Raw genomic sequence first — 16,330 nt, 5'->3', positions numbered from 1 at the left:
TCCCCCGGATAGCCCGAAGGAAGCCAACCTGCAACTGGAGCAGCCTGATTAACACACACACACACACTGTCTTTGTCTCACATCATTATCTGAATTCTGTGTGATGTATTTAGCTCGTTGAGAGTGTGATCTATTTACATCCTGCAACTTGTTTACAGATTGTTTTAAACCTAGCAGAGAGAGTTCAGAGAAGGTCTGAACAGTTCAGCTGGCTCCAGCTGCTGTGTTCTAATCCTTCCTTTTATTTGTCCTAAAATAGGATCTTTTTGTGGAACTCCAACCACTTTAGAAAGAACAGTCTGTTATGCAGATTATGTAATGACAAATGTTGAGTTCGCTGTAACAGACAATTCAGTTGCCAGGTTTTTGACAGCCCAGATACTGCAGCAGGTCATGTTTCATCCACAAATCCCTTTAAAACATGTCGATGATGAAAATCTACAGACAAAGCAGCTCGAACCCAGAATAAAGCTGTAAACGATTGTTTTGTCAGCGTAAAATCAACACGACAGAGCACGGTTTGCACATTTGGGGACGCAGCAGGCAGCTGTTTAAGTATATTAATAATAATAATAATAGATCAGAATTATGGGGTGGGTGTCATGTTTGACAGGAAAAGTCTGAAAGGTGAGTTGTGATGAAGAGCTGTGCCAGCCAAAATTTGGAATTAATGAGTGGACGTTGAGCCAGTGAAGGTGTTTGATAATGTACTCAGAAAAAGATGAGATGATACGAGCAGCTGAATTCTGAACCACAACTACAGATAAAAGAGAATTACAGGATATATCATAAATATCAGCCATCCTGATACTTTTTATATAATAAACAAAGAACTAGTCTGGTTTCTGTGGATTCCAGTTGGATTTTCAGCGGGCAGTACACAGAATCAACTTCCTCTGGGCACATACAGGCAGCAGTACTACCTACTTTTGGCCTGTATAGTACCCTAGGTGAACATCTTTGGTGCAGCACCTGTGTCCGTGACAGGCTGCTGTACCTGCACTTCCTCACATGACTACAGGGAGGTGCACAGCACAGCTAAGTAAACACCAAAAAGAATCCCCCACACACACAGGCAGGATTCACACGCAGTTCTTCATGTGACCACCAGAGGACAGTACAGTTGATCGCAAGGACACATTAAGTGTAAGACCGATCTGACATGCACTTCTTCACGTGACCACCTGAGGGTGCGTGTTTACAGTCGATCTACTATCGCAGTTATTCACCGAATAGCAGGGGACAGAAGGAGTCAATTGCTTCCCCAGCTGTCTGATGACAACACACACCTCCAGCTGTGGTGAAAGCAATGTGAGTGTGTGGAGTCGACCTGTTCTGTGTGACGGAAGCTGTTCTGGGTTTTTGTTTTTGTGTGTTTGAACGTTTCTTTGATGGCGTGTGAGCAGACCAGACTGATGACACATCAGTTTGAAGCATATTTTTATCAGCGCATCTTTTCAGAGCTGCAGACGCACAAAGCAGCACTTCCTGTGCCTGACAGTGACTCCAGCGCCTGACACAGATGAGCTGTCGGCACCATGCCTGTACGTTTTTAGACACGTTTTTTTCCAGGATGGGGTTGGAGCCACTGCCCTCTCATGTATTTGTTTGACCCGTGATTGGTCAGGCTGTGTGTATGTCGCTCCCTCCTCCACCTCTCTTTTATATTTATGTCTGTCTTGTGGGAGGATGCGACCACAGAAACAGGCAACAAGGACGCATGAGTTCTTGCAAATAACAGTCATTGTTTCTGTTTTTCTGTGAAAACAGTTTATTTGGACTGAGACTATCTTCCATTCAGCCTCCACCCTCTGAATAACTGTCAGACACTTAACTCTGCAGCAGCAGTTCAAGCCGCCTCTTGACTTGCTGATTCTACCTCTTGTTGAGTTTTGGGTGAAAACAGAAGAAATGATTCCCGTGAAGGCGACAGGCCGGTGGAGACGGGATGTTATTGTTATCGCTGCAGCGAGCGAGCGAGCGAGCGGTACTTTATGTGAAAAGCTGCAGCAGAACGTGAAGCTGTCAGTCCGGCCTTTTGTTTGTAGCCCATTCAACATCATTATCTCCCTTGCAGAGCTGTAATTACGGCGTGGTGAATAGCCTTCCAGAAGCCATCATTTCCTGCACTGTAAGCTTCTTGTTTTGTTCGGGTTACAACAGAGGGGGCCGAGCCTTTGTCGATATATTGATATTAACAATTTTCATGACAGCAGCACTGGAAGGGGGCTTTGTGCATGTGCCATGTATCCAGACAGAGGACGTCAGTGAGGAATCTGGAGAAGAAATGAGGCTGGCGTTGAAGAATTGACCTGGGCAGAGCTTCGGCACAGCATGCCGTGCTCTCATGGAGCTCCAACACTTTATTTAAAATCACTTGTTATATAGAAAATAGACCGAGCGACCGAACAACCATCGACATGGCTGCCTTCAGTGGGTAAAACTGTGACTGATTATCTGCTTTAATCAAAGGCAGCTGGACTCGACGACAATCCTCAGAGAAGCAGTGGAACATAAACACTGACATGTGAGTCAGGTGTCCTGATGGTCGTATGTTCCATACATAACAACATGTGAAGACCCAGGAAGCAAAGCCTGAAGGCTGCCTCCAAACTGAGTCAGGATGTCAGGTAGTGGGGGGTAGCCGTCTTTGTTTTAAGGACCAAACAAAATCCTCGTCATCATGCCTGTTTTTAAATGAAGGTTTGCAAAAAATAAATCTCTTTGGTTAAATTTTCACTTAAAGGCTGCAAATGGGAGAGTTTAACTTTTTTTTTGAGGCTTCTGCCCTGAAGTCCCAGGCGTACGAACCGTTGATACGCCAGCTGCTATCGTCTTCATACTTGACTGCATTTCCCAGAGGAAGGGGGGGGGGGCATGAAGCTGGAGCAGGAACAGGGCGCCCTTCAGGGATTCCTCCAGAGCCCTGACTCTGAAATCACTGTTTGACAATGTGTTTCTTTTGGATGAATGCTCATCATTCATGTCCACATTCTGAGGGCTCTCAGTGGAGATAGCAAAATGAATTCCGACCCTCATATCCGTGGTTATTTAGCAGAAACACTGTGCCGCAGTGCACGAAGAGCTAAATGAAAGACTTCCCACCTTCAGGGCGAAAGGTGACGCTTCGGCTTTCAGTTGTATTTTATTAACTTGCGCTCCCCGATCTCACATTTATCTCAATTAAAAGTCTGACTCTGCATATGCTAACTACACTCTCTGATGAATTCGTGTCCCCAGGCCCAAGCTGTCTTGATTAAACTCTGCAGACATTAATTAATGTGAAAGGCTCCCTCGGAGTGCTTTTTCCTGACCACGGATTCCACAGTTGGGAAACAAAGTGATGCACTCAGACCACCAGTCGGCCCCTGGTTACCTCCTCTTCCTCCTCCTCCTCCTCCTCCTCTGTTACTGTCTGTTTGCTGTCCAGCCTTCACCTCCGTTCATCATTAAACCATGCGAGTACTCCGCAGTCGTGCACAAAGCAAAGAGAAAAGCTGAGCTTATTAGAGTGTTTGCCTTGTTAAGTTGCTAATGGCCTGGGTGTTTGCTCAAGGTTATCATGATGAAAGCATCACTTATGTCCATTTGTCTCTAAACTCAATTTCATGCTCTCCTGAGCTGATACTTTATGTCCTCAGGAGGAGGAGGAGGAGGAGGAGGATGAGGAGGTAGCAGGGTTGGAGCAGAGTGGATCATCCCTGCACCATGCCGGCAACATGTGGATACGTCGTTTGTAGAATCACAACAACACATCTGAGGGTTTTGAAGCCTTTCACAGTACAGCAGCTGCTGCGGTACAAACGTCCCTTCTTCCATGTGTGTTCCCACAACTGCAGATATGTGGTGCAGCAGCTATTTTTAGAAAGGAAGCGGTGTTGTGCAGCGCGTGACGCACCCACTGGTACAGAATCAAATACATCAATATACACTGTCTGTCATCTTGTGTTGTTATTCTTTAGTACGCTGCTAAAACAGAGTCTAGATTAATTAATTAAAAATAAACTGCTGATTTAATAAGCATGCCAGGCGACACTTTCAATTATTATTTGTAAAGGTACAATTAATAGAGTGAGTGGCAGGTAATTATTTGGCCATGATTTTAGATGCTTTAAAGGACAGTAATGGATTTGATGTGGCTGGTGAAACTTTCTTAGTTATCAGAACTGTCACTCTATCTTTGTCTCTATAAGTCCAATACATCGACACAGTGAGTCAGTGATGTGTATATTTGTGTGTCGTCTGCATAGATGTGTTAAAATATCTTACCGTTTTGGATTATTTTGAATAATAGAGGCAGATAAAGATAAAAAGTGGACCCAACATGGACCCCTGTAGAACCCCACCTGTCATGGCTATTCAGTCTGAGACACAGTTAAGTTTTGTTTATAAAACTACACCATATGATACATGAAATAATGCACGATTGTCAATAATGATTAAAATACAGTTTATATGTTAAAAAGTGTTTTTGCATCGTTGTGTTTACTTAAATAAAGAATCTGACTCTTCTTCTTCCACCACTGCTTTATAGTCCTCATATAGCCTCTCATAGCATAGTTGCCATGGTTACCATAGATGCAGTGTTTCGGTCCTGGGTGACTCTCTGATTTTCCACCCTTAGTTAGTATTAACAGTTTGTTCCCAGCTCCTCTGGTGGTGTCAGCTTCCTGCAGTCTGTCGGTCCCGTGGCTCCGTACAAATTATTTGGAGAATAATCCCTTTTTCTTAATTAACAACACCGCTAAGCTCTTCTTGATCAACACTGGCTTCTCATTGTAATGTGAAACCACTTGAGGATGTCAGACTGAGGGTGTTTTTCTAAGCCGCTGATTGGTTTCTGAGGGCTCCGGCTCTTTACAGCCTCACAAGAATCACACCGGCTATTTCTAGATTTCAGATCAGCACTGGTAGTGGACACCATGGGAGAATGTTAATATTTGTACATGTTCTCAAAAACAATCGCGTCGTAGAGGAGATTGTCTGGCTTGGTGGGACTTTTTTTGCCTCGACAGTTTGGCTAAACGTCGGTGAAGTGTGAGGCGACAGACACACACCTGTGTGTTGATTTATGTAACGCTGATGCACGTGTCAGTTGGATGCTCAGAGGAGCAGCGGGCCTCTTCAGGAAAGGCAGCTTGTGGTGTGTGTAGAGACATCTGAACAGAGAAGAAGGGGTGTCGCCCTGCATCTATTGGAGTTGCATCTTATTGTCGGGTGTGCAGTTACTTCTGAGCTAATAACAGTAAATGTTCTTGGAGCAGGGCTGGTAGAGGTGCTGCTGTATTTTTCGTGTGCTCATCATTAATCCTCCTGTGCCCTTTGGTAATCGCTCCCCGTCAGCCCTGGTTTCCTGACTGCGGAGCAGCAGCTGTTGACCTCCACTAACACACAGATTTAACTGATTTTATTTGATTTTATTTTGCTGCTGTAGGTCATGCCAAAGCTGCTTCACCGGCTGCTGTAGGCTGCACTTCCTACGAACACCACCCTCGACCTTTTTCCGACAAACCGTCTCCCATCTAATAAGTAATCAATACCGCTAAATATGCTACCCCGTCAGGCCTCATCCTGCCGACAGAACGTCTTAGATTGGGTCAATGGCTGCCCAGGTGGGTGGGTGGGGAGAGATTAGCAGGGTAAGTGAGCAGGATGAGGCAGAAGATTTACACCCTGGGTGAAGTTGGTTGCCTTCTCCACTCCTGTGTGGTGCTGGTGGGAGGCTGATAGGAAAACCTGCTGCTACCTTTAGAGATCAGAGCTCAGCTGGAGAGGGAGCGCACAGATAGACACATCTGCTCTCTGGTGAAAGAGGAAACAAAACACAGGGCCAGGATATGATCATCTTTCACTCAGACGCGTCCTCTTAAATGTTTCTTTCATCTTCAAAACGGTTTTGCCGCCTGGAAAATCGCATGAATATGGTGTTAAAGCCGGCGCTGCAAATCAATATTCCATATTCTGCAAACTGCTCCTAAACGCTGATGAGAGTCAATTATTTCCCTCGTTTGCTGGCACCACCGTTAGGCCATTACATAATTTCTTTATTATATAATTGTTCTTGTTTCCCTAATGGCATTACAGGAAAAGGAGCCAAGCTGACAGCCAAGAACCAGGCAGCTCAGATTATACCTGCCGTTTGAATCATGATCCAGTGAAAAGGTCGGCTCCTGAACACACCGCATCATGGCACATTGCTGATAATCTTGTCGCTGCTGCAGCAGGATTTGGTCCGGGATGAGTCACTGAATCTTAAACCACCTCTGCTTTTCAACATCATGTGTTCGACTTCTGCCACCCCACAGTCCTTAATCCATATTTCATGGCTGGATGTGTGAAAGATCAAGACTTTTTCTCCTGCTGAAATGATTCCTTGTAAGCAGCAGAGTATATGCTGGGAGACATGTTCTGATGAAAGAAGAGCCATTTTTCTTCTTTCATCATACCAGGGTCCTCGCACAAGAAATGTTCAGAGTTTCATAAAGACAGCTTTGAAACTGCTTCACCGCTGAGATCAATAGGTTTTTAGAAAATGTGGCACGTTTATATGTCAACATCAACCTCTCTGACATTAAAGCACAGAGTCTTGATCCTTCGCTGTCTGAACGGCTTCTTCATACTAAGAAGAATCAGGCGAGTAGAGCAGGTGTTAGTTCTACGTTCCTGGATGGCAGCCATCACCACTCCAGTGTCTGGCTGGAGGAGCGTTCTTCTTGTCAGCATCCTACGCTGAAGCTCCAGGAAAGTCTCCTTCATTTTGCTCCAAAGAGAAAGAGAGAGAGAGCGGCTGTAATGATGTGTCATTATTCAGGGTGTCTACCAGCAGCTTTTCCTTTCTACATCCCAGAAAACCAGCCCATCATCATCATCCTCATCATCATCCTCATCTGGCCTGTGGACCTCAGTCATTTGGGTTTCTTTGAAGCCGGAGACACTGACTGCTTCATGACATCACCCGAGGGTTTCTAAAGAGCAGTTATGAGACTGTGTGGGAGGCACCTCACGTCACCGATGGTCTAAAAACAGGAAAAGACGTGGAGTGAGTGGAGCTGTGGTGGAAGCAGGAAGCTCAGGATCTGGCTCCGCTACAACCTGACGTGACTCATGTCATCATCTCCTCAACTGTGTCTCGTGAGTTTTTTTTTTTTTTTTTTTTTTTTTTTTTTTTTAGATACTGTATTAATCCCAGAGGGAAATTCGTTACGGCTGCTGCACACCTAGCCTGTGGCGCGCCTTGCTAGTCATACAATGACTAGCAAGGCGCGCCACAGGCTAGGGTGAAGTGTCTTGCCCAAGAACACACTAGGGAGGAGTTGGGATCGAACCACCAACCTTCCGGTTATTGGACAACCCTGCTATCCCACTGCGCCACTGTTGCTGTAGATGTAGCTCTGCCAGCCCATTTTTCTCACAACTTCATGCAGTTTGCATGCTCTCCCCCTGGAGGCTGCTGTCTCAGTGTGTCAGAGCGGCACGACGGCTTCCTTAAGATGTGTTTCTGAATCCACGTCTCATCAGGCCCACTTTGGGAACACCTTTGTCATGTGGATGTTGTGATGATGTAGCACGTCATCTTCGCCAGGCTGTCCAGATCCTGTCATGATTCTTGTTAGCAGGTCCTGGTCTTCCAGTAAAAGGGTCGTCCTCCATCCTTCCTGTTTCAGCAGCCAACTTCTCCACCATGCTGTCAGAAGATAATCCTCTCCTGGTGTTTCCACAGGCTCCTCCTTCATATCAATACAAACAAAGATGAACCACATCTGCATGTCTGCTCCATCAGGCCACGAACTTATCAATCACTACACATACGATTAACTGTTGCATGGATGTTGGCTTTAGTATGATCCGAGTATGGGCACAGAAACGATGATTGTGTACAACACAGGGAACACGGAAACAGAGGCCGGTAATTAGGTCTCTGTAAATTCAATTGACTTCCTCGTTAGTTCAAGCAAGCATTAATTGTGAGGGTCGAACTGCACATCAAACGGGTCAGTGTATTAGAAGTGGATATTAATTTGGGTTGAATCACTGGCTGCCTCCTCTGGTTGAGCTGTTGGCAGCATCTGAACGATGGCAGCGCTCGAACAGAGGAAGAGAACAGTATTCCTGCAGGAGCGCCACACACATTCCACTTCCAAACAAACAACAACAACAAAGGAGGCTGGCCGGAGAGCGCTCAGCATCAAAGCAGGCTGAGCTGGCACACACACACACACACACACACACCATGCAGCCGCATGAATACTGTTATATGTGTTGCTGTAAATCAGGGAGCATCATGATATGATCTGAGGCGATTTTATCTCATAATAAACAGGAGGGTGTTCCACATTTCTTTGTTTTTATTTTATTCCCCAAAGAAAGTGTTAGCTCTGCATAATTTAACTTGCTCTGTCAAAGCACTTTATTATTATTATTATTATAATATGCTGGAGAGCAGATTTTTATCATCTTATCCTAGCCTGCTAGCTTCATTATTAGCCCGTTAAGAAGCAGCGAAACAAAGGCAGGATTTTTGGGCAACAGTCTTACAAACTATCTCATTGTGTAGGTTTATATATATTATTATTATTATTATTATTATGAGTTTATCATTTTTATAAAATTGCTAGTTAGTTCTTAGAAGATTTCACTTTTGGTCTAAACTGTCTGAACTGTTCTGAACGGGTGTTTGTAGCCATGTAAACAGGTTGAATCCATGTTTATGGTTTATGGTGGATATAAATATTACATCACAGAGCTGCTCTGATAATGAAGCATGGTGAAGACTCTGAGGAGACTGCTGCCAACTGAAGGAGCGACTGATTAACAGCTACACACAGAAACAAACAGGAAGTGTTCAGAGACTTGACATTTCTAAAAACACTAATGGCAGAATTGAAAATGTCACCTAAATCCAGCTAAATCCTCCAAGGAACGTGTCTGTAATTACTACTCACACCTAAAAAGGCAGAGCGGGACTGATTTAGCTTTATATTACTCATAGCTAATCATAACTAATGATTGATCAAGTTATGGATTCATTTATTTTTTTACAGTCTGTCAAAGCACAAAGGCCAACACACACACACTTAGTGAAGTGAATGTACCCACTACCATCACTCACACTGATGCAGACAGACTCCTGAGCTCCGTCTGCATCTGTCCACAGCCTGACTGATGTTTGATTGATCACAGATTGACATCCTGTCGTTCATGAGCCGGTTGAGGTGAGTAGAGAACAACACAGGAAGCACAGAAGCCAGATGTAAGTGATAAAAAAACATTTAAAACCTGCTCCTGGGTTTTTCTATTGACGGAGAAAACAGTGGCAGACACTATTGATTTCCAATAAAAGGCAGAGCGGCCTGAGACTGATGCTGTGTGTGTGTCAATGTAGAGCTTTTCCGTACACATATTATGCATAAAGGCAATAATAACAATGAATCATCACATGTAACGTTCAGTATGATGCTGCATGAAAAAGCTCTTTTCTACCTAGAGGCTGGATCTCAGGCACATTTTATCATTCATCTCTTTTCAATTTTCCCCACACAAACATTTCCAGCGTATGGCTGTGATAATGGGATCACAGGCTGGAGCGAGTCTTCAGACTGCTTATCACACCGGGCACCAGGTTTCCAATTATACTATAAAAAACATGACACCAGCATGTACAGATAATGCTAATCATAGCCACTCACAGTAGCTACAGCGTGCAGTGATGCTCCTGATTATAAAGTTATACAGTATATATAAAGGGGTGAGGGATATGTCGCCATGTTTGCAGTGTCTGGGTCTGCCTGAACTCCTGGTTAATCCAAATACAGGCATGGTTAAAGCTAGGGTAGGAGATTTCATTCGGATGCACTTCTTGTTAAATTAGTGTAACTTCTCTTTACAATCCGATAGCAACCGATTAGTTCGGCAGTTTCTCATTAAAACGAAGACTATGAATCATCTGTGGAAGCTATAAAACACTACAAACATCAGCCAATCCTCCGGGTGGACCCTGCGCGGAGTATTACCTGGTTGTCACTCTCTTCCTGCTCTGCGCGCACCAGAGAGGTACGTGCATGATGGCCGAAGTCACAGACCGCAGCTCGTCTTCAGGTGATGCGCGTCCATGTGATTGGGAGGCGTGGCTTTAGGGTGAGCTCCGAGAGAAAGGGGCGTGTGTTTACTTTAGAAATCTGGCTGACTCTCACTGAGTTTTCAAAATCTCCTACCCTACCTTTAATCCAGCCGTGAGTGAGGTCACACGGTGTGTCTGTAGTTACATACAGTGCTTATTTATTAACATATGTCATGTCTTATATTAGTCATCAAACCAAAACATCTGTTGATGTTTTGGTTTGACAAACTTTTGAGTAAATCTCCACAGTCTGTCTAGGACACAATATAAGACCTAAATCTGTCAGGTCATCAATTGTAAAAGCAGCTGTCATACTGTCAGTATTTGCTTCTGTTCTGGCATCATGTGACCTTTACACGTCCAGGAAAATCTTCCTTTGACAGCAGCATCATCTAAATGTCATCTGTCTCTCAGGGTGTGTCTGTGTTTCCAGGTACAACTGGAATTTACTGAGTGGAGCTCCTCAGACCACCTGTCGCACCACCGCCGCCGCCGCCACCATCAGCCGTCATCTACGCACAATAACTATTTACAGCCTGACAACGTCTTCGACTCGTGATGTTAACCCCGGGGTTCTCAGTAACTCATGCACTGAGCAGAAAACATGAATAAACAACAGACCACAGAGCTCATAGAGCTCAGCAGCCCTTCAACTAAAGAGAGGAGTCCAAACTGCTCCGTGCTCTTAACTCTTTCACTTCTCCTCATCTCATCTCCTCCATCTCCAGACATTTTTCTTTGCGTCACTCTCCTACCTGCCTCCTTCTTTAAAGAACTGAGAGACGTTATGACACTTAAGGTGCTGGCCGCTGGCGAAACACATTCAAAGTCACGATCAATGTGAAAACAGCCCTTCATCACGGCTCCTCCTCCTCCTCTGAGGGTGCCTGAGATCCAGCAGAGACACTTTTACAAACACACAGAATCAGAGTCGATAAGCGGCGTTTGACCGCTGAGCGCTCGGCGTTAATGGCCGCGATTGACGTGCAGTTAAAAGTTGGGTCAGAACAGCAAGCGCCATGACGTCTGCAGGCTGACTCACAAAAGAAAGAAAGACTCGGAAGTCTATTTCCAGCTTAATGAAACACACCGTCAAAGAAAAGGCTGGAACCAGAGGTGCTCTGTGTTTCTCTGATGGTTCAAAACATTTCCTCTTTTTTTCCTCTTGTTTTCTACACATGCAGCAGCAGCACGTCATGTCATGATGCAGCAGGAGGATGAGAAGCAAAAAAAACTGTATTTACTGCATTTCCAGTGCCAGGAATCACAGCGTGTCTATTTATTATCTTCATATTATAATAGGGATCCCGTACAGGCGTGTGTGTGGGGTTGGTGGTGACTGTTGGAATTTCTCCCACATTTTACTGTCGTTTTATTTCCTTTACATCTTCATCCTTTACAGGTGGACAATAGAGAGACGTGTGGGACTGTGAATGATGATGAAAGAAGTCCTATTTTTAGTCTCTTTTGATTGTAGCGGGTGGAACTATCACATGAACGGCACAGGGGGGACTCTCTTATCCAGGACGTCATTTACAGGTATTCACAGGCCTGTTCACGAGCCGGGCCATGTGTCACTCACCCGCCGACTGAAGAGTGTGAATGTGAATGTTTCAGATGATTGAATGTTGGAAGTGTTAACTCGTGCTCGTGCCTTTTGGAAGATTGTGGCTTTTTTTTTTTTTTTTTTTTAATCTGGTGTGATGCTGCGCTAACATCAAAATAACTTGGCGGATGTTTGCCAGACTAAGCTTCGCCTGGAGGAAGAAGAGGCTGCAGCAGCAGAACATTTCATTTGGAACTCGCTGCTAACGCTGATGAGTTTATATATTTGCATTGTTTTTTTTTGCAGCCAGAAGTTTTCAAATTTTCACCTGGTCACCTTGGTAACCAACACAAACTTGTGTGCTTTATGTGTTAATGTTAGAATCTGACGAGCACTTACTGCATGCAGCACATCTTCTGCTGCCTGCTATGAACGACCTAGTTGTGTAATCAGGCTGTAACCTGTAAACACGTCCTGCAGAGAAGGCGGACATCTGTCACAGAGGAGTCAGGCAGATGTTAGCTGTTTGCTAAGTCTGTTCCGCTAACACGGAAACAGCCGCTGCTGTGATCACACCTCGGACATCCAGCGCTGATCAGGCTGCTGAAAACAAGGCCGGCTCTGATGGATACACCCCTGTCTGTCTGTCAGAGTGTGGCTCCTCAGAGAGAACCTTTCAAAGAACGCACCTCCTGTACTGCACCACCTGTACTGCACCTCTGCTGCTGCCTGGTATTGATTTAGTGTGAGTTACATAACATCTGCAGGGGCTTCCATCCACTCCTCCAGTGTTTGTTCTCCTGCTACAAATAGAGAACTGTCAGACAGCCAGCGTGCAGATGAGCAATGCAGCAGGGCTGAGAGAAAGCTGGATGAAATCACCTGTGAGATGCCGTGTTCTCCTTTGAATCTGATATGACAGATTCAGACGGGGGTTTTTTTTTTCTCTTTTTATCAGAACAGCACAGCCGGCTCTGTTTGTATCAGCACGGAGGTGCAGCTGTGATGTGTTGCCTAATATCCTCCTAATGTTCAGTCATTTTATGCTTTGTAGGTACATGCAGTGTTCAGACTCTTGATGATCAATAATTATCATTGTTGAAGGACTATGAACGCTGGCATGAATGAGAAGCGGCTGGTGTGCTGCTGAAACTGAGAGTGGCGTCTCCTCTTGGAGAGAGTCCAAAGCAATGAATACCAACATCATGGAATTTACTGCTGTGATGAGCAGCCGCTCTCCATGCTAGAAGACCCAGGACTTCGCCAGCTAATCACACACTCAGAGCCCTGGAACTCTCTCCCAGGTCACTGCTGCTTTCTGTGCAAACGTTTGGCCACCAGCCCTGCAACCACGTGGTCAGCACGCACATCCACGATCCGACCGATGCTGCAAGAGGCAGGAGGTTCACAACCGTCTGCTGTGCTCAGCTTGACTTCAGCCATTTAAAGGTTAAAGTGATGTCAGTTTAAAGACAACAGCATGAACTCTGCTAAACCACAGTGTAGAACTGTAGTCCTCCTGGAGACGGAGCAAGGTCTGAAAACATAAACAACGTCCTCGTATTATGACTTTATGGACTGCAGTTATTTCCGACCACAAATTATCTGTTTGCATCTGTTGTGTGGAAACTTCAGCCTGACAGAAATCTGCAAACTCAAAGAAAACAGAGATCACATAATGATGATGATGATGATGATGGTTTCCTTTCCATGAAAACCAAACCAGACTTTCACAGTCAGCTGCGCATTTTGTGGAATTTGGAAAACTCTGGCAGAACAGCGTGATGAAGCCATGTCTTACCAGTGCCAAAGGATCTGTGTGTGTGTGTGTGTTCCAGAACACGACTAAAGGCACGAATATGTTTTCAGAAAGGGGCACCTTTAAAGCTGTCTGGTTAACATGTCTGCAGGTTGTCCTTCTGCTGATCTGAGGTTGGTCATGGAGGGGGGGGCAGCATCCTAAGCAGGAAAGCCCAGACCCACTCCCACTCCTCGCCCTCCTCCTCAAGTTCATCCTGGAGGATACGGAGGCGTTCCAAGGCCAGCCGAGATCAAATCCTTTCTGGTCTGCCCCGGGGCCTCCTCCCAGGCAGACATGTCCCCTAACCAGATGCCAGAACTATTTCAGCTGGCTCCCCTTAACATGGAGGAGCAGTGACTCCTTCCAGAGTACCTATCTTCAGGGGAAAGAACGAGATCCACAGACACAAGTGGCTGAGAGAAGTTTCCTCCACAGTTCCACACTGTGGAGGAAACTTCTCTCAGCCACTTGTGTCTGTGGATCTCGTTCTTTCAGTCACTACCCACAGCTCCTGGTCAGCTCTCTTCACCTTAAACAGCCTGGAGCAGAGACAGCATCAAAGCAGACACTGCACTAGTCCACCTGTCCATCGCCTGCTCCATTCTTTCCCTACTTGTAAACAAGACCCTGAGATACTTAAAAAACCTCCACCTGAGGCTGAAACTCATCCCCAACCTGGAGGGAGAGTTCCATTCTTTTCTGGTTTAGGACCTGAGGATCCTCATCCCTGCTGCTTCACACTCAGCTGCAAACAGCTCCAGTGGTCTGAGCTCAGTGAGGCTAGCAGGACCACATCATCCACGAAAAGGCAAAGAAGACGATCCTGAGGTCACCAGACCAGAGTCCTTCTACCCTTTGGCAGGGCTGAGAAACCCTGACGGTGGAGTCCAGCCTCCACCTTTTAGCTCCACACTCTTGGAGCTTAATTTCAGTCTAAATGCTAAGCTAAGTGCTAAGTGCACAGACCGAAGAGTCATGGGATGCTCAGTGAGACAGTGATGAGGCCACTTATGGCTCCTCATGTACATGATGAAGAGCAGACCGTGAGGATGCTGCGGTTACCGTGGAAACCTATCAATTATATTATTCTACAGCATCACTCAGCTCATCTTTTCTCTGTGAAGGAATTGATTGCCTTTCATCCTAACAGCACAGCCATTACATGTAGAGACCAGAGTCCGTCCATTAATCAGCTCCGTTTCTAAACTCAGACTCTTCAGACTGGATTCTGTGGATTTATTATTTCTGCCTCTGCGCCCTGTAATTCTGTCTCCTGTACACAAAATGGTTTCCTCCCAAAACCAGGCCAGATGTGGACGACCACAGGAACGGGAGCCGCATTCGTGCAGACGTAACCCTGTCATTGTGGACTCAGTCAGCCTCCCCAAAAAGAGAGACGAACTTCTCACGTTACACTTGGTAAAGTGTAATGCAACATATGAGCTGTACATTCTAAAGTAAAGACAGTAACACAGAGAAAGGGAAAGGGCTCCGTGTGAGGCCAGTGGCCTCTGTGTATGAAGAGGCTTTTACAGCAGCCGTGGAGAGACGGCTGTAACTCAGCTGCCGTCAGAGGTGGGAGGTTTAATAACCGAGCAGCATCAGGTGATCAGGTTACATCCACAGTCTGCTGATCACCAAAGAATCCGGAGTCAGGAGTCTAAAATAAGACGGCGATGCACATCACAGATCGATTTACTGCACCATGTGCCGCCGGTGACGTCATTCACCGCACGTGAGATGTGCTTAGTGCGTGACTGCTTGTGCTATAAGAGCATCAACAGTGGGTCTGGCGGCGGCGGCGGCCTCCCTGCAGGCTCAGCAGGACACGCTGCAGCCTCCCTCCTGTCTTGTCTCTTACTGAGTCAGTCAGCTGATTTTTCATCCTCTCCTGTATTTGCAGAGCATCAGGTGGTCGAGGTGCTAATAATACAAGTACAACATCCCCGGAGGCTTTGTGCTGTGTCCTCTCCCTCCTCTCATTTCCTGTTTGTCCAATGAATGCAATGAAAATAAAAGTGTTTATACACACACACACACACTCCATGCTGCAGCTTTCAGTCCACTGTGTTTCCGTGGAGGTCTGTGCTTCACAGACAGCTGAGGTCACACCATCGCTGGTTACATGACACAGTGTGGTCTGTGAAAGACTTCCTGTTTATGGTGAAGTGGTTCTCCTGTCGCCTAGCAACCTGCAGTCAATATTCAAAAGTTTGCTCTTCATCAGTTCTCCTGTAAAAAGGAGCCAACTGCCACCGGCCTGCAATGAATACTGGGATATGTTGGACCGTGCAGGAGCCACCTGATGCATCCTTCGTTACCAAGGAAACCGTCGAGGCCACACAGCCCCTCCAGTGGTTCGCAGCTCGTTTGTGTCAGATGTGCCAGCCTTTGGTGCTCTCTGGATCCTCCTCAACAAGGATGAGGACGATCCCTGAGATGATGACTGAATCCAGTGTGGGTCAGTACAGAGTTTGTGTCTAAACCCAGCTGTGTCATGGATCTGTCTCTGGTCCTCCTGCGTGCTGACTCACAAAATCTACCCACCAACAAAGGAGGAGCAACACAACACATCAGGAAAGCTCTACACACATGTGGCCCTCAAGACCCACAAACAGAAGAAGAAAGGACAGCGAGCAGCAGAGAGAAGCATAGGAGAGCACAGGACTGGACTCAGAAAAAGGACACTCTTTGAAGACAACTATGTCCACCTCTTAGACAGAAGGGACAGATGGTCTGAAAGAGAAGTCCAGGAAGCAGCTGGAAGAACCTTCCCTTAACACAGGTGGCGGTCTCAGACATCATCTTTCTACCACATACAGCAGCTTCCATCCATTCCCAGGAAGCTTCACTCCAAGTCACATGC

This window comes from Parambassis ranga, chromosome 21, assembly GCF_900634625.1.
Source record: "Parambassis ranga chromosome 21, fParRan2.1, whole genome shotgun sequence".
NCBI classification, from domain to species: Eukaryota; Metazoa; Chordata; class Actinopteri; family Ambassidae; genus Parambassis; species Parambassis ranga.
The sequence above is the reverse complement of the archived record's forward strand: the minus strand, read 5'-3'. Positions refer to the sequence as shown.